Consider the following 22,321-nt stretch of genomic DNA (forward strand, 5'->3'; position numbering starts at 1 on the left):
AACATTGATCAATGAGTTTAACCTCAGTGAAACCCAGCCTCATTCATCAATTTTATTCATATTAATATAAACAGAACCAACATTGATCAATGAGTTTAACCTCAGTGAAACGCAGCCTCGTTCCTCAATTATATTCATATTAGTATAAACAGAACCAACATTGATCAATGAGTTTAGCCTCAGTGAAACCCAGCCTCATTCATCAATTATATTCATATTAATATAAACAGAACCAACATTGATCACAAAGCTGAACCTCAGTGAAACCCAGCCTCATTCATCAATTATATTCATATTAATATAAACAGAACCATCATTGATCAATGAGTTTAACCTCAGTGAAACGCAGCCTTATTCCTCAATTATATTCATATTAATATAAACAGAACCAACATTGATCACAAAGCTGAACCTCAGTGAAACCCAGCCTCATTCATCAATTATATTCATATTAATATAAACAGAACCAACATTGATCACAAAGCTGAACCTCAGTGAAACCCAGCCTCATTCATCAATTATATTCATATTAATATAAACAGAACCAACATTGATCAATGAGTTTAACCTCAATGAAACCCAGCCTCATTCATCAATTATATTCATATTAATATAAACAGAACCAACATTGATCAATGAGTTTAACCTCAGTGAAACGCAGCCTCATTCCTCAATTATGTTCATATTAATATAAACAGAACCAACATTGATCAATGAGTTTAACCTCAGTGAAACCCAGCCTCATTCCTCAATTATATTCATATTAATATAAACAGAACAAGCATTGACCACAAAGCTGAACCTCAGTGAAACCCAGCCTCATTTAAAAATTATATTCATATTATTATAAACAGAACCAACATTGATCAATGAGTTTAAGTTCTTTGAAACACAGCCTCATTCATTAATTATATTCATATAAATATATACAGAACCAACATTGATCAAAAAGCTGAACCTCAGTGAAACCCAGCCTCATTCATCAATTATATTCATATTAATATAAACAGAACCAACATTGATCAATTAGTTTAACCTCAGTGAAACCCAGCCTCATTCATCAATTATATTCATATTATTATAAACAGAACCAACATTGATCAATGAGTTTAACCTCAGTGAAACGCAGCCTTATTCCTCAATTATATTCATATTAATATAAACAGAACCAACATTGATCAATGAGTTTAACCTCAGTGAAACGCAGCCTCATTCCTCAATTATATTCATATTAATATAAACAGAACCAACATTGATCACAAAGCTAAACCTCAGTGAAACCCAGCCTCATTCATCAATTATATACATATTAATAGAAACAGAACAAGCATTGGTCAAAAAGCTGAACCTCAGTGAAACCCAGCCTCATTCATCAATTATATTCATATTAATATAAACAGAACTGACATTGATCACAAAGCTGAACCTCAGTGAAACCCAGCCTCATTCATCAATTATATTCATATTAATATAAAAAGAACCAACATTGATCAATGAGTTTAACTTCTTTGAAACCCAGCCTCATTCATTAATTATATTCATATAAATATTTACAGAACCAACATTGATCACAAAGCTGAACCTCAGTGAAACCCAGCCTCATTCATCAATTATATTCATATTAATATACACAGTACCAACATTGATCACAAAGCTGAACCTCAGTGAAACCCAGCCTAATTCATCAATTATATTCATATTAATATAAACAGAACCAATATTGATCAATGAGTTTAACCTCAGTGAAACCCAGCCTCATTCATCAATTATATTCATATTAATATAAAAAGAACCAAAATTGACCACAAAGCTGAATCTCAGTGAAATCCAGCCTCATTCATCACTTTTATTCATATTAATATAAACAGAACCAACATTGATCAATGAGTTTAACCTCAGTGAAACGCAGCCTCATTCCTCAATTATATTCATATTAATATAAACAGAACCAACATTGATCAATAAGTTTAAGTTCTTTGAAACACAGCCTCATTCATTAATTATATTCATATAAATATATACAGAACCAACATTGATCACAAAGCTGAACCTCAGTGAAACCCAGCCTCATTCATCAATTATATTCATATTAATATAAACAGAACCAACATTGATCACAAAGCTGAACCTCAGTGAAACCCAGCCTCATTCATCAATTATATTCATATTAATATAAACAGAACCATCATTGATCAATGAGTTTAACCTCAGTGAAACGCAGCCTTATTCCTCAATTATATTCATATTAATATAAACAGAACAAGCATTGACCACAAAGCTGAACCTCAGTGAAACCCAGCCTCATTCATCAATTGTATTCATATTAATATAAACAGAACAAACATTGATCACAAAGCTGAACCTCAGTGAAACCCAGCCTCATTCATCAATTATATTCATATTAATATAAACAGAACCAACATTGATCAATGAGTTTAACCTCAGTGAAACCCAGCCTCATTCATCAATCATATTCATATTATTATAAACAGAACCAACATTGATCAATGAGTTTAAGTTCTTTGAAACACAGCCTCATTCATTAATTATATTCATATAAATATATACAGAACCAACATTGATCACAAAGCTGAACCTCAGTGAAACCAAGCCTCAATCATCAATTATATTCATTTTAATATAGACAGAACCATCATTGATCAATGAGTTTAACCTCAGTGAAACGCAGCCTCATTCCTCAATTATATTCATATTAATATAAACAGAACCAACATTGATCACAAAGCTGAACCTCAGTGAAACCCAGCCTCATTCATCAATTATATACATATTAATATAAACAGAACCAACATTGATCAAAAAGCTGAACCTCAGTGAAACCCAGCCTCATTCATCAATTATATTCATATTAATATAAACAGAACCGACATTGATCACAAAGCTGAACCTCAGTGAAACCCAGCCTCATTCATCAATTATATTCATATTAATATAAAAAGAACCAACATTGATCAATGAGTTTAACTTCTTTGAAACACAGCCTCATTCATTAATTATATTCATATAAATATTTACAGAACCAACATTGATCACAAAGCTGAACCTCAGTGAAACCAAGCCTCAATCATCATTTATATTCATTTTAATATAAATAGAACCAACATTGATCAATGAGTTTAACCTCAGTGAAACGCAGCCTTATTCCTCAATTATATTCATATTAATATAAACAGAACCAACATTGATCACAAAGCTGAACCTCAGTGAAACCCAGCCTCATTCCTCAATTATATTCATATTCATATAAACAGAACCAACATTGATCACAAAGCTGAACCTCAGTGAAACCCAGCCTCATTCATCAGTTATATTCATATTAATATAAACAGAACCAACATTGATCAATGAGTTTAACCTCAGTGAAACCCAGCCTCATTCCTCAATTATTTTCATAGTAATATAAACAGAACCAACATTGATCACAAAGCTGAACCTCAGTGAAACCCAGCCTCATTCAAAAATTATATTCATATTATTATAAACAGAACCAACATTGATCAATGAGTTTAAGTTCTTTGAAACACAGCCTCATTCATTAATTATATTCATATAAATATATACAGAACCAACATTGATCAAAAAGCTGAACCAAAGTGAAACCCAGCCTCATTCATCAATTATATTCATATTAATATAAACAGAACCAACATTGATCAATTAGTTTAACCTCAGTGAAACCCAGCCTCATTCATCAATTATATTCATATTATTATAAACAGAACCAACATTGATCAATGAGTTTAACCTCAGTGAAACGCAGCCTTATTCCTCAATTATATTCATAATAATATAAACAGAACCAACATTGATCATTGAGTTTAACCTCAGTGAAACGCAGCCTCATTCCTCAATTATATTCATATTAATATAAACAGAACCAACATTGATCACAAAGCTAAACCTCAGTGAAACCCAGCCTCATTCATCAATTATATACATATTAATAGAAACAGAACAAGCATTGGTCAAAAAGCTGAACCTCAGTGAAACCCAGCCTCATTCATCAATTATATTCATATTAATATAAACAGAACTGACATTGATCACAAAGCTGAACCTCAGTGAAACCCAGCCTCATTCATCAATTATATTCATATTAATATAAAAAGAACCAACATTGATCAATGAGTTTAACTTCTTTGAAACCCAGCCTCATTCATTAATTATATTCATATAAATATTTACAGAACCAACATTGATCACAAAGCTGAACCTCAGTGAAACCAAGCCTCAATCATCATTTATATTCATTTTAATATAAACAGAACCAACATTGATCAATGAGTTTAACCCCAGTGAAACGCAGCCTTATTCCTCAATTATATTCATATTAATATAAACAGAACCAACATTGATCACAAAGCTGAACCTCAGTGAAACCCAGCCTCATTCATCAATTTTATTCATATTAATATAAACAGAACCAACATTGATCAATGAGTTTAACCTCAGTGAAACCCAACCTCATTCATCAATTTTATTCATATTAATATAAACAGAACCAACATTGATCAATGAGTTTAACCTCAGTGAAACGCAGCCTCGTTCCTCAATTATATTCATATTAGTATAAACAGAACCAACATTGATCAATGAGTTTAGCCTCAGTGAAACCCAGCCTCATTCCTCAATTATATTCATATTAATATAAACAGAACCAACATTGATCACAAAGCTGAACCTCAGTGAAACCCAGCCTCATTCATCAATTATATTCATATTAATATAAACAGAACCAACATTGATCACAAAGCTGAATCTCAGTGAAACGCAGCCTTATTCCTCAATTATATTCATATTAATATAAACAGAACCAACATTGATCACAAAGCTGAACCTCAGTGAAACCCAGCCTCATTCATCAATTATATACATATTAATATAAACAGAACAAGCATTGACCACAAAGCTGAACCTCAGTGAAACCCAGCCTCATTCATCAATTATATTCATATTAATATAAACACAACAAACATTGATCACAAAGCTGAACCTCAGTGAAACCCAGCCTCATTCATCAATTATATTCATATTAATATAAACAGAACCAACATTGATCAATGAGTTTAACCTCAATGAAACCCAGCCTCATTCATCAATTATATTCATATTAATATAAACAGAACCAACATTGATCAATGAGTTTAACCTCAGTGAAACGCAGCCTCATTCCTCAATTATGTTCATATTAATATAAAGAGAACCAACATTGATCACAAAGCTGAACATCAGTGAAACCCAGCCACATTCCTCAATTATATTCATATTAATATAAACAGAACCAACATTGAACACAAAGCTTAACCTCAGTGAAACCCAGCCTCATTCATCAATTATATTCATATTAATATAAACAGAACCAACATTGACCACAAAGCTGAATCTCAGTGAAACCCAGCCTCATTCATCAATTATATTCATATTAATATAAACAGAACCAACATTGATCACAAAGCTGAATCTCAGTGAAACCCAGCCTCATTCATCAATTATATTCATATTAATATAAACAGAACCAACATTGATCACAAAGCTGAACCTCAGTGAAACCCAGCCTCATTCATCAATTATATTCATATTAATATACACAGTACCAACATTGATCACAAAGCTGAACCTCAGTGAAACCCAGCCTAATTCATCAATTATATTCATATTAATATAAACAGAACCAATATTGATCAATGAGTTTAACCTCAGTGAAACCCAGCCTCATTCATCAATTATATTCATATTAATATAAAAAGAACCAAAATTGACCACAAAGCTGAATCTCAGTGAAATCCAGCCTCATTCATCACTTTTATTCATATTAATATAAACAGAACCAACATTGATCAATGAGTTTAACCTCAGTGAAACGCAGCCTCATTCCTCAATTATATTCATATTAATATAAACAGAACCAACATTGATCAATAAGTTTAAGTTCTTTGAAACACAGCCTCATTCATTAATTATATTCATATAAATATATACAGAACCAACATTGATCACAAAGCTGAACCTCAGTGAAACCCAGTCTCATTCATCAATTATATTCATATTAATATAAACAGAACCAACATTGATCACAAAGCTGAACCTCAGTGAAACCCAGCCTCATTCATCAATTATATTCATATTAATATAAACAGAACAAACATTGATCACAAAGCTGAACCTCAGTGAAACCCAGCCTCATTCATCAATTATATTCATATTAATATAAACAGAACAAACATTGATCACAAAGCTGAACCTCAGTGAAACCCAGCCTCATTCATCAATTATATTCATATTAATATAAACAGAACCAACATTGATCAATGAGTTTAACCTCAGTGAAACCCAGCCTCATTCCTCAATTATATTCATATTCATATAAACAGAACCAACATTGATCAAAAAGCTGAACCTCAGTGAAACCCAGCCTCATCCATCAGTTATATTTATATTAATATAAACAGAACCAACATTGATCAATGAGTTTAACCTCAGTGAAACGCAGCTTCGTTCCTCAATTATATTCATATTAGTATAAACAGATCCAACATTGATCAATGAGTTTAGCCTCAGTGAAACCCAGCCTCATTCCTCAATTATATTCATATTAATATAAACAGAACCGACATTGATCACAAAGCTGAACCTCAGTGAAACCCAGCCTCATTCATCAATTATATTCATATTAATATAAAAAGAACCAACATTGATCAATGAGTTTAACTTCTTTGAAACACAGCCTCATTCATTAATTATATTCATATAAATATTTACAGAACCAACATTGATCACAAAGCTGAACCTCAGTGAAACCAAGCCTCAATCATCATTTATATTCATTTTAATATAAATAGAACCAACATTGATCAATGAGTTTAACCTCAGTGAAACGCAGCCTTATTCCTCAATTATATTCATATTAATATAAACAGAACCAACATTGATCACAAAGCTGAACCTCAGTGAAACCCAGCCTCATTCCTCAATTATATTCATATTCATATAAACAGAACCAACATTGATCACAAAGCTGAACCTCAGTGAAACCCAGCCTCATTCATCAGTTATATTCATATTAATATAAACAGAACCAACATTGATCAATGAGTTTAACCTCAGTGAAACCCAGCCTCATTCCTCAATTATTTTCATAGTAATATAAACAGAACCAACATTGATCACAAAGCTGAACCTCAGTGAAACCCAGCCTCATTCAAAAATTATATTCATATTATTATAAACAGAACCAACATTGATCAATGAGTTTAAGTTCTTTGAAACACAGCCTCATTCATTAATTATATTCATATAAATATATACAGAACCAACATTGATCAAAAAGCTGAACCAAAGTGAAACCCAGCCTCATTCATCAATTATATTCATATTAATATAAACAGAACCAACATTGATCAATTAGTTTAACCTCAGTGAAACCCAGCCTCATTCATCAATTATATTCATATTATTATAAACAGAACCAACATTGATCAATGAGTTTAACCTCAGTGAAACGCAGCCTTATTCCTCAATTATATTCATAATAATATAAACAGAACCAACATTGATCATTGAGTTTAACCTCAGTGAAACGCAGCCTCATTCCTCAATTATATTCATATTAATATAAACAGAACCAACATTGATCACAAAGCTAAACCTCAGTGAAACCCAGCCTCATTCATCAATTATATACATATTAATAGAAACAGAACAAGCATTGGTCAAAAAGCTGAACCTCAGTGAAACCCAGCCTCATTCATCAATTATATTCATATTAATATAAACAGAACTGACATTGATCACAAAGCTGAACCTCAGTGAAACCCAGCCTCATTCATCAATTATATTCATATTAATATAAAAAGAACCAACATTGATCAATGAGTTTAACTTCTTTGAAACCCAGCCTCATTCATTAATTATATTCATATAAATATTTACAGAACCAACATTGATCACAAAGCTGAACCTCAGTGAAACCAAGCCTCAATCATCATTTATATTCATTTTAATATAAACAGAACCAACATTGATCAATGAGTTTAACCCCAGTGAAACGCAGCCTTATTCCTCAATTATATTCATATTAATATAAACAGAACCAACATTGATCACAAAGCTGAACCTCAGTGAAACCCAGCCTCATTCATCAATTTTATTCATATTAATATAAACAGAACCAACATTGATCAATGAGTTTAACCTCAGTGAAACCCAACCTCATTCATCAATTTTATTCATATTAATATAAACAGAACCAACATTGATCAATGAGTTTAACCTCAGTGAAACGCAGCCTCGTTCCTCAATTATATTCATATTAGTATAAACAGAACCAACATTGATCAATGAGTTTAGCCTCAGTGAAACCCAGCCTCATTCCTCAATTATATTCATATTAATATAAACAGAACCAACATTGATCACAAAGCTGAACCTCAGTGAAACCCAGCCTCATTCATCAATTATATTCATATTAATATAAACAGAACCAACATTGATCACAAAGCTGAATCTCAGTGAAACGCAGCCTTATTCCTCAATTATATTCATATTAATATAAACAGAACCAACATTGATCACAAAGCTGAACCTCAGTGAAACCCAGCCTCATTCATCAATTATATACATATTAATATAAACAGAACAAGCATTGACCACAAAGCTGAACCTCAGTGAAACCCAGCCTCATTCATCAATTATATTCATATTAATATAAACACAACAAACATTGATCACAAAGCTGAACCTCAGTGAAACCCAGCCTCATTCATCAATTATATTCATATTAATATAAACAGAACCAACATTGATCAATGAGTTTAACCTCAATGAAACCCAGCCTCATTCATCAATTATATTCATATTAATATAAACAGAACCAACATTGATCAATGAGTTTAACCTCAGTGAAACGCAGCCTCATTCCTCAATTATGTTCATATTAATATAAAGAGAACCAACATTGATCACAAAGCTGAACATCAGTGAAACCCAGCCACATTCCTCAATTATATTCATATTAATATAAACAGAACCAACATTGAACACAAAGCTTAACCTCAGTGAAACCCAGCCTCATTCATCAATTATATTCATATTAATATAAACAGAACCAACATTGACCACAAAGCTGAATCTCAGTGAAACCCAGCCTCATTCATCAATTATATTCATATTAATATAAACAGAACCAACATTGATCACAAAGCTGAATCTCAGTGAAACCCAGCCTCATTCATCAATTATATTCATATTAATATAAACAGAACCAACATTGATCACAAAGCTGAACCTCAGTGAAACCCAGCCTCATTCATCAATTATATTCATATTAATATACACAGTACCAACATTGATCACAAAGCTGAACCTCAGTGAAACCCAGCCTAATTCATCAATTATATTCATATTAATATAAACAGAACCAATATTGATCAATGAGTTTAACCTCAGTGAAACCCAGCCTCATTCATCAATTATATTCATATTAATATAAAAAGAACCAAAATTGACCACAAAGCTGAATCTCAGTGAAATCCAGCCTCATTCATCACTTTTATTCATATTAATATAAACAGAACCAACATTGATCAATGAGTTTAACCTCAGTGAAACGCAGCCTCATTCCTCAATTATATTCATATTAATATAAACAGAACCAACATTGATCAATAAGTTTAAGTTCTTTGAAACACAGCCTCATTCATTAATTATATTCATATAAATATATACAGAACCAACATTGATCACAAAGCTGAACCTCAGTGAAACCCAGTCTCATTCATCAATTATATTCATATTAATATAAACAGAACCAACATTGATCACAAAGCTGAACCTCAGTGAAACCCAGCCTCATTCATCAATTATATTCATATTAATATAAACAGAACAAACATTGATCACAAAGCTGAACCTCAGTGAAACCCAGCCTCATTCATCAATTATATTCATATTAATATAAACAGAACCAACATTGATCAATGAGTTTAACCTCAGTGAAACCCAGCCTCATTCCTCAATTATATTCATATTCATATAAACAGAACCAACATTGATCAAAAAGCTGAACCTCAGTGAAACCCAGCCTCATCCATCAGTTATATTTATATTAATATAAACAGAACCAACATTGATCAATGAGTTTAACCTCAGTGAAACGCAGCTTCGTTCCTCAATTATATTCATATTAGTATAAACAGATCCAACATTGATCAATGAGTTTAGCCTCAGTGAAACCCAGCCTCATTCCTCAATTATATTCATATTAATATAAACAGAACCAACATTGATCACAAAGCTGAACCTCAGTGAAACCCAGCCTCATTCATCAATTATATTCATATTAATATAAACAGAACCAACATTGATCAATGAGTTTAACCTCAGTGAAACCCAGCCTCATTCCTCAATTATATTCATATTAATATAAACAGAACCAACATTGACCACAAAGCTGAATCTCAGTGAAACCCAGCCTCATTCATCAATTATATTCATATTAATATAAACAGAACCAATATTGATCAATGAGTTTAACCTCAGTGAAACCCAGCCTCATTCATCAATTATATTCATATTAATATAAAAAGAACCAAAATTGACCACAAAGCTGAATCTCAGTGAAATCCAGCCTCATTCATCACTTTTATTCATATTAATATAAACAGAACCAACATTGATCAATGAGTTTAACCTCAGTGAAATGCAGCCTCATTCCTCAATTATATTCATATTAATATAAACAGAACCAACATTGATCAATAAGTTTAAGTTCTTTGAAACACAGCCTCATTCATTAATTATATTCATATAAATATATACAGAACCAACATTGATCACAAAGCTGAACCTCAGTGAAACCCAGTCTCATTCATCAATTATATTCATATTAATATAAACAGAACCAACATTGATCACAAAGCTGAACCTCAGTGAAACCCAGCCTCATTCATCAATTATATTCATATTAATATAAACAGAACAAACATTGATCACAAAGCTGAACCTCAGTGAAACCCAGCCTCATTCATCAATTATATTCATATTAATATAAACAGAACAAACATTGATCACAAAGCTGAACCTCAGTGAAACCCAGCCTCATTCATCAATTATATTCATATTAATATAAACAGAACCAACATTGATCAATGAGTTTAACCTCCGTGAAACCCAGCCTCATTCCTCAATTATATTCATATTCATATAAACAGAACCAACATTGATCAAAAAGCTGAACCTCAGTGAAACCCAGCCTCATCCATCAGTTATATTTATATTAATATAAACAGAACCAACATTGATCAATGAGTTTAACCTCAGTGAAACGCAGCTTCGTTCCTCAATTATATTCATATTAGTATAAACAGATCCAACATTGATCAATGAGTTTAGCCTCAGTGAAACCCAGCCTCATTCCTCAATTATATTCATATTAATATAAACAGAACCAACATTGATCACAAAGCTGAACCTCAGTGAAACCCAGCCTCATTCATCAATTATATTCATATTAATATAAACAGAACCAACATTGATCAATGAGTTTAACCTCAGTGAAACCCAGCCTCATTCCTCAATTATATTCATATTAATATAAACAGAACCAACATTGACCACAAAGCTGAATCTCAGTGAAACCCAGCCTCATTCATCAATTATATTCATATTAATATAAACAGAACCAACATTGATCACAAAGCTGAATCTCAGTGAAACCCAGCCTCATTCATCAATTATATTCATAATAATATAAACAGAACCAACATTGATCACAAAGCTGAACCTACGTGAAACCCAGCCTCATTCATCAATTATATTCATATTAATATACACAGAACCAACATTGATCACAAAGCTGAACCTCAGTGAAACCCAGCCTAAATCCTCAATTATATTCATATTAATATAAAAAGAACCAACATTGATCAATGAGTTTAAGTTCTATGAAATACAGCCTCATTCATTAATTATATTCATATAAATATATACAGAACCAACATTGATCACAAAGCTGAACCTCAGTGAAACCCAGCCTCATTCATCAATTATATTCATATTAATATAAACAGAACAAACATTGATCACAAAGCTGAACCTCAGTGAAACCCAGCCTCATTCATCAATTATATTCATATTAATATAAACAGAACCAACATTGATCAATGAGTTTAACCTCAGTGAAACCCAGCCTCATTCCTCAATTATATTCATATTAATAAAAAACAGAACCAACATTGATCACAAAGCTGAACCTCAGTGAAACCCAGCCTCATTCATCAATTATATACATATTAATATAAACAGAACAAGCATTGACCACAAAGCTGAACCTCAGTGAAACCCAGCCTCATTCATCAATTATATTCATATTAATATAAACACAACAAACATTGATCACAAAGCTGAACCTCAGTGAAACCCAGCCTCATTCATCAATTATATTCATATTAATATAAACAGAACCAACATTGATCAATGAGTTTAACCTCAATGAAACCCAGCCTCATTCATCAATTATATTCATATTAATATAAACAGAACCAACATTGATCAATGAGTTTAACCTCAGTGAAAACCAGCCTCATTCCTCAATTATGTTCATATTAATATAAAGAGAACCAACATTGATCACAAAGCTGAACATCAGTGAAACCCAGCCACATTCCTCAATTATATTCATATTAATATAAACAGAACCAACATTGAACACAAAGCTTAACCTCAGTGAAACCCAGCCTCATTCATCAATTATATTCATATTAATATAAACAGAACCAACATTGACCACAAAGCTGAATCTCAGTGAAACCCAGCCTCATTCATCAATTATATTCATATTAATATAAACAGAACCAACATTGATCACAAAGCTGAATCTCAGTGAAACCCAGCCTCATTCATAAATTATATTCATATTAATATAAACAGAACCAACATTGATCACAAAGCTGAACCTCAGTGAAACCCAGCCTCATTCATCAATTATATTCATATTAATATACACAGTACCAACATTGATCACAAAGCTGAACCTCAGTGAAACCCAGCCTAATTCATCAATTATATTCATATTAATATAAACAGAACCAATATTGATCAATGAGTTTAACCTCAGTGAAACCCAGCCTCATTCATCAATTATATTCATATTAATATAAAAAGAACCAAAATTGACCACAAAGCTGAATCTCAGTGAAATCCAGCCTCATTCATCACTTTTATTCATATTAATATAAACAGAACCAACATTGATCAATGAGTTTAACCTCAGTGAAACGCAGCCTCATTCCTCAATTATATTCATATTAATATAAACAGAACCAACATTGATCAATAAGTTTAAGTTCTTTGAAACACAGCCTCATTCATTAATTATATTCATATAAATATATACAGAACCAACATTGATCACAAAGCTGAACCTCAGTGAAACCCAGTCTCATTCATCAATTATATTCATATTAATATAAACAGAACCAACATTGATCACAAAGCTGAACCTCAGTGAAACCCAGCCTCATTCATCAATTATATTCATATTAATATAAACAGAACAAACATTGATCACAAAGCTGAACCTCAGTGAAACCCAGCCTCATTCATCAATTATATTCATATTAATATAAACAGAACAAACATTGATCACAAAGCTGAACCTCAGTGAAACCCAGCCTCATTCATCAATTATATTCATATTAATATAAACAGAACCAACATTGATCAATGAGTTTAACCTCAGTGAAACCCAGCCTCATTCCTCAATTATATTCATATTCATATAAACAGAACCAACATTGATCAAAAAGCTGAACCTCAGTGAAACCCAGCCTCATTCATCAATTATATTCATATTAATATAAACAGAACCAACATTGATCAATGAGTTTAACCTCAGTGAAACCCAGCCTCATTCCTCAATTATATTCATATTCATATAAACAGAACCAACATTGATCAAAAAGCTGAACCTCAGTGAAACCCAGCCTCATCCATCAGTTATATTTATATTAATATAAACAGAACCAACATTGATCAATGAGTTTAACCTCAGTGAAACGCAGCCTCGTTCCTCAATTATATTCATATTAGTATAAACAGATCCAACATTGATCAATGAGTTTAGCCTCAGTGAAACCCAGCCTCATTCCTCAATTATATTCATATTAATATAAACAGAACCAACATTGATCACAAAGCTGAACCTCAGTGAAACCCAGCCTCATTCATCAATTATATTCATATTAATATAAACAGAACCAACATTGATCAATGAGTTTAACCTCAGTGAAACCCAGCCTCATTCCTCAATTATATTCATATTAATATAAACAGAACCAACATTGACCACAAAGCTGAATCTCAGTGAAACCCAGCCTCATTCATCAATTATATTCATATTAATATAAACAGAACCAACATTGATCACAAAGCTGAATCTCAGTGAAACCCAGCCTCATTCATCAATTATATTCATATTAATATAAACAGAACCAACATTGATCACAAAGCTGAACCTACGTGAAACCCAGCCTCATTCATCAATTATATTCATATTAATATACACAGAACCAACATTGATCACAAAGCTGAACCTCAGTGAAACCCAGCCTAATTCATCAATTATATTCATATTAATATAAACAGAACCAATATTGATCAATGAGTTTAACCTCAGTGAAACCCAGCCTCATTCATCAATTATATTCATATTAATATAAACAGAACCAAAATTGACCACAAAGCTGAATCTCAGTGAAATCCAGCCTCATTCATCAATTTTATTCATATTAATATAAACAGAACCAACATTGATCACAAAGCTGAACCTCAGTGAAACCCAGCCTCATTCATCAATTTTATTCATATTAATATAAACAGAACCAACATTGATCAATGAGTTTAACCTCAGTGAAACGCAGCCTCATTCCTCAATTATATTCATATTAATATAAACAGAACCAACATTGATCAATGAGTTTAAGTTCTTTGAAACACAGCCTCATTCATTAATTATATTCATATAAATATATACAGAACCAACATTGATCACAAAGCTGAACCTCAGTGAAACCCAGCCTCATTCATCAATTATATTCATATTAATATAAACAGAACAAACATTGATCACAAAGCTGAACCTCAGTGAAACCCAGCCTCATTCATCAATTATATTCATATTAATATAAACAGAACAAACATTGATCACAAAGCTGAACCTCAGTGAAACCCAGCCTCATTCATAAATTATATTCATATTAATATAAACAGAACCAACATTGATCAATGAGTTTAACCTCAGTGAAACCCAGCCTCATTCCTCAATTATATTCATATTCATATAAACAGAACCAACATTGATCAAAAAGCTGAACCTCAGTGAAACCCAGCCTCATTCATCAGTTATATTCATATTAATATAAACAGAACCAACATTGATCAATGAATTTAACCTCAGTGAAACGCAGCCTCGTTCCTCAATTATATTTATATTAGTATAAACAGATCCAACATTGATCAATGAGTTTAGCCTCAGTGAAACCCAGCCTCCTTCCTCAATTATATTCATATTAATATAAACAGAACCAACATTGATCAATGAGTTTAACCTCAGTGAAACCCAGCCTCATTCATCAATTATATTCATATTATTATAAACAGAACCAACATTGATCAATGAGTTTAACCTCAGTGAAACCCAGCCTCATTCATCAATTATAATCATATTATTATAAACAGAACCAACATTGATCAATGAGTTTAAGTTCTTTGAAACACAGCCTCATTCATTAATTATATTAATATAAATATATACAGAACCAACATTGATCAAAAAGCTGAACCTCAGTGAAACCCAGCCTCATTCATCAATTATATTCATATTAATATAAACAGAACCAACATTGATCAATGAGTTTAACCTCAGTGAAACCCAGCCTCATTCATCAATTATATTCATATTATTATAAACAGAACCAACATTGATCAATGAGTTTAAGTTCTTTGAAACACAGCCTCATTCATTAATTATATTCATATAAATATATACAGAACCAACATTGATCACAAAGCTGAACCTCAGTGAAACCAAGCCTCAATCATCAATTATATTCATTTTAATATAGACAGAACCATCATTGATCAATGAGTTTAACCTCAGTGAAACGCAGCCTTATTCCTCAATTATATTCATATTAATATAAACAGAACCAACATTGATCACAAAGCTGAACCTCAGTGAAACCCAGCCTCATTGATCAATTATATACATATTAATATAAACAGAACAAGCATTGACCACAAAGCTGAACCTCAGTGAAACCCAGCCTCATTCATCAATTATATTCATATTAATATAAACAGAACCAACATTGATCAATGAGTTTAACCTCAGTGAAACACAGCCTCATTCCTCAATTATATTCATATTCATATAAACAGAACCAACATTGATCACAAAGCTGAACCTCAGTGAAACCCAGCCTCATTCATCAGTTATATTCATATTAATATAAACAGAACCAACATTGATCAATGAGTTTAAACTCAGTGAAACGCAGCCTCATTCCTCAATTATATTCATAGTAATATAAACAGAACAAACATTGATCACAAAGCTGAACCTCAGTGAAACCCAGCCTCATTCATCAATTATATTCATATTAATATAAACAGAACCAACATTGATCACTGAGTTTAACCTCAGTGAAACGCAACCTCATTCCTCAATTATGTTCATATTAATATAAAGAGAACCAACATTGATCACAAAGCTGAACATCAGTGAAACCCAGCAACATTCCTCAATTATATTCATATTAATATAAACAGAACCAACATTGAACACAAAGCTTAACCTCAGTGAAACCCAGCCTCATTCATCAATTATATTCATATTAATATAAACAGAACCAACATTGACCACAAAGCTGAATCTCAGTGAAACCCAGCCTCATTCATCAATTATATTCATATTAATATAAACAGAACCAACATTGATCACAAAGCTGAACCTCAGGGAAACCCAGCCTCATTCATCAATTATATACATATTAATATACACAGAACCAACATTGATCACAAAGCTGAACCTCAGTGAAACCCAGCCTAATTGATCAATTATATTCATATTAATATAAACAGAACCAATATTGATCAATGAGTTTAACCTCAGTGAAACCCAGCCTCATTCATCAATTATATTCATATTAATATAAAAAGAACCAACATTGATCACAAAGCTGAACCTCAGTGAAACCCAGCCTCATTCATTAATTTTATTCATATTAATATAAACAGAACCAACATTGATCAATGAGTTTAACCTCAGTGAAACGCAGCCTCATTCCTCAATTATATTCATATTAATATAAACAGAACCAACATTGATCAATGAGTTTAAGTTCTTTGAAACACAGCCTCATTCATTAATTATATTCATATAAATATATACAGAACCAACATTGATCACAAAGCTGAACCTCAGTGAAACCCAGCCTCATTCATCAATTATATTCATATTAATATAAACAGAACCAACATTGATCAAAAAGCTGAACCTCAGTGAAACCCAGCCACATTCATCAATTATATTCATATTAATATAAACAGAACAAACATTGATCACAAAGCTGAACCTCAGTGAAACCCAGCCTCATTCATCAATTACATTCATATTAATATAAACAGAACCAACATTGATCAATGAGTTTAACCTCAGTGAAACCCAGCCTCATTCCTCAATTATATTCATATTCATATAAACAGAACCAACATTGATCAAAAAGCTGAACCTCAGTGAAACCCAGCCTCATTCATCAGTTATATTCATATTAATATAAAGAGAACCAACATTGATCAATGAGTTTAACCTCAGTGAAACGCAGCCTCATTCCTCAATTATATTCATAGTAATATAAACAGAACAAACATTGATCACAAAACTGAACCTCAGTGAAACCCAGCCTCATTCATCAATTATATTCATATTAATATAAACAGAACCAACATTGGTCAATGAGTTTAACCTCAGTGAAACGCAGCCTCATTCTTCAATTATGTTCATATTAATATAAAGAGAACCAACATTGATCACAAAGCTGAACATCAGTGAAACCCAGCCGCATTCCTCAATTATATTCATATTAATATAAACAGAACCAACATTGAACACAAAGCTGAACCTCAGTGAAACCCAGCCTCATTCATCAATTATATCCATATTAATATAAACAGAAACAACATTGGTCAATGAGTTTAACCTCAGTGAAACGCAGCCTCATTCCTCAATTATATTCATAGTAATATAAACAGAACAAACATTGATCAAAAAGCTGAACCTCAGTGAAACCCAGCCTCATTCATCAATTATATTCATATTAATATAAACAGAACCAACATTGGTCAATGAGTTTAACCTCAGTGAAACGCAGCCTCATTCCTCAATTATGTTCATATTAATATAAAGAGAACCAACATTGATCACAAAGCTGAACATCAGTGAAACCCAGCCGCATTCCTCAATTATATTCATATTAATATAAACAGAACCAACATTGAACACAAAGCTGAATCTCAGTGAAACCCAGCCTCATTCATCAATTATATTCATATTAATATAAACAGAACCAACATTGGTCAATGAGTTTAACCTAAGTGAAACGCAGCCTCATTCCTCAATTATGTTCATATTAATATAAACAGAACCAACATTGATCACAGAGCTGTATCTCAGTGAAACCCAGCCTCATTCATCAATTATATTCATATTAATATAAACAGAACCAATATTGATCACAAAGCTGAACCTCAGTGAAACCCAGCCTCATTCATCAATTATATTCATATTAATATAAACAGAACCAATATTGACAACAAAGCTGAATCTCAGTGAAATCCAGCCTCATTCATCAATTTTTTTCATATTAATATAAACAGAACCAACATTGATCACAAAGCTGAACCTGAGTGAAACCCAGCCTCATTCATCAATTTTATTCATATTAATATAAACAGAACCAACATTGATCAATGAGTTTAACCTCAGTGAAACGCAGCCTCATTCCTCAATTATATTCATATTAATATAAACAGAACCAACATTGATCAATGAGTTTAAGTTCTTTGAAACACAGCCTCATTCATTAATTATATTCATATAAATATATACAGAACCAACATTGATCACAAAGCTGAACCTCAGTGAAACCCAGCCTCATTCATCAATTATATTCATATTATTATAAACAGAACCAACATTGATCACAAAGCTGAACCTCAGTGAAACCCAGCCTCATTCATCAATTATATTCATATTAATATAAACAGAACAAACATTGACCACATAGCTGAACCTCAGTGAAACCCAGCCTCATTCTTCAATTATATTCATATTAATATAAACAGAACCAACATTGATCAATGAGTTTAACCTCAGTGAAACCCAGCCTCATTCCTCAATTATATTCATATTCATATAAACAGAACCAACATTGATCAAAAAGCTGAACCTTAGTGAAACCCAGCCTCATTCATCAGTTATATTCATATTAATATAAACAGAACCAACATTGATCAATGAGTTTAACCTCAGTGAAACGCAGCCTCATTCCTCAATTATATTCATAGTAATATAAATAGAACAAACATTGATCACAAAGCTGAACCTTAGTGAAACCCAGCCTCATTCATCAATTATATTCATATTAATATAAACAAAACCAACATTGGTCAATGAGTTTAACCTCAGTGAAACGCAGCCTCATTCCTCAATTATGTTCATATTAATATAAAGAGAACCAACATTGATCACAAAGCTGAACATCAGTGAAACCCAGCCGCATTCCTCAATTATATTCATATTAATATAAACAGAACCAACATTGAACACAAAGCTGAACCTCAGTGAAACCCAGCCTCATTCATCAATTATATTCATATTAATATAAACAGAACCAACATTGACCACAAAGCTGAATCTCAGTGAAACCCAGCCTCATTCATCAATTATATTCATATTCATATAAACAGAACCAACATTGATCAATGAGTTTAACCTCAGTGAAACGCAGCCTCATTCCTCAATTATATTCATAGTAATATAAACAGAACAAACATTGATCACAAAGCTGAACCTCAGTGAAACCCAGCCTCATTCATCAATTATATTCATATTAATATAAACAGAACCAACATTGAGTTTAACCTCAGTGAAACGCAGCCTCATTCTTCAATTATGTTCATATTAATATAAAGAGAACCAACATTGATCACAAAGCTAAACCTCAGTGAAACCCAGCCTCATTCATCAATTATATTCATATTAATATAAACAGAACCAATATTGATCAATGAGTAAACAAAACCAACATTGGTCAATGAGTTTAACCTCAGTGAAACGCAGCCTCATTCCTCAATTATGTTCATATTAATATAAAGAGAACCAACATTGATCACAAAGCTGAACATCAGTGAAACCCAGCCGCATTCCTCAATTATATTCATATTAATATAAACAGAACCAACATTGAACACAAAGCTGAACCTCAGTGAAACCCAGCCTCATTCATCAATTATATTCATATTAATATAAAAAGAACCAACATTGACCACAAAGCTGAATCTCAGTGAAATCCAGCCTCATTCATCAATTTTATTCATATTAATATAAACAGAACCAACATTGATCACAAAGCTGAACCTCAGTGAAACCCAGCCTCATTCATCAATTTTATTCATATTAATATAAACAGAACCAACATTGATCAATGAGTTTAACCTCAGTGAAACGCAGCCTCATTCCTCAATTATATTCATATTAATATAAACAGAACAAACATTGATCAATGAGTTTAAGTTCTTTGAAACACAGCCTCATTCATTAATTATATTCATATAAATATATACAGAACCAACATTGATCACAAAGCTGAACCTCAGTGAAACCCAGCCTCATTCATCAATTATATTCATATTAATATAAACAGAACCAACATTGATCACAAAGCTGAACCTCAGTGAAACTCAGCCTCATTCATCAATTATATACATATTAATATAAACAGAACAAGCATTGACCACAAAGCTGAACCTCAGTGAGACCCAGCCTCATTCATCAATTATATTCATATTAATATAAACAGAACAAACATTGATCACAAAGCTGAACCTCAGTGAAACCCAGCCTCATTCATCAATTATATTCATATTAATATAAACAGAACCAACATTGATCAATGAGTTTAACCTCAGTGAAACCCAGCCTCATTCCTCAATTATATTCATATTCATATAAACAGAACCAACATTGATCACAAAGCTGAACCTCAGTGAAACCCAGCCTCATTCATCAGTTATATTCATATTAATATAAACAGAACCAACATTGATCAATGAGTTTAACCTCAGTGAAACGCAGCCTCATTCCTCAATTATATTCATATTAATATAAACAGAACCAACATTGGTCAATGAGTTTAACCTCAGTGAAACTCAGCCTCATTCCTCAATTATGTTCATATTAATATAAACAGAACCAACATTGATCACAGAGCTGTATCTCAGTGAAACCCAGCCTCATTCATCAATTATATTCATATTAATATAAACAGAACCAATATTGATCACAAAGCTGAACCTCAGTGAAACCCAGCCTCATTCATCAATTATATTCATATTAATATAAACAGAACCAATATTGACAACAAAGCTGAATCTCAGTGAAATCCAGCCTCATTCATCAATTTTATTCATATTAATATAAACAGAACCAACATTGATCACAAAGCTGAACCTCAGTGAAACCCAGCCTCATCCATCAGTTATATTTATATTAATATAAACAGAACCAACATTGATCAATGAGTTTAACCTCAGTGAAACGCAGCCTCGTTCCTCAATTATATTCATATTAGTATAAACAGATCCAACATTGATCAATGAGTTTAGCCTCAGTGAAACCCAGCCTCATTCATCAATTATATTCATATTAATATAAACAGAACCAACATTGATCAATGAGTTTAACCTCAGTGAAACCCAGCCTCATTCCTCAATTATATTCATATTCATATAAACAGAACCAACATTGATCACAAAGCTGAACCTCAGTGAAACCCAGCCTCATTCATCAGTTATATTCATATTAATATAAACAGAACCAACATTGATCAATGAGTTTAACCTCAGTGAAACGCAGCCTCATTCCTCAATTATATTCATATTAATATAAACAGAACCAACATTGGTCAATGAGTTTAACCTCAGTGAAACTCAGCCTCATTCCTCAATTATGTTCATATTAATATAA

This window comes from Leuresthes tenuis, unplaced genomic scaffold (genome assembly GCF_036924035.1).
Source record: "Leuresthes tenuis unplaced genomic scaffold, fLeuTen1.0.hap1 SCAF_14, whole genome shotgun sequence".
NCBI lineage: Eukaryota > Metazoa > Chordata > Actinopteri > Atheriniformes > Atherinopsidae > Leuresthes > Leuresthes tenuis.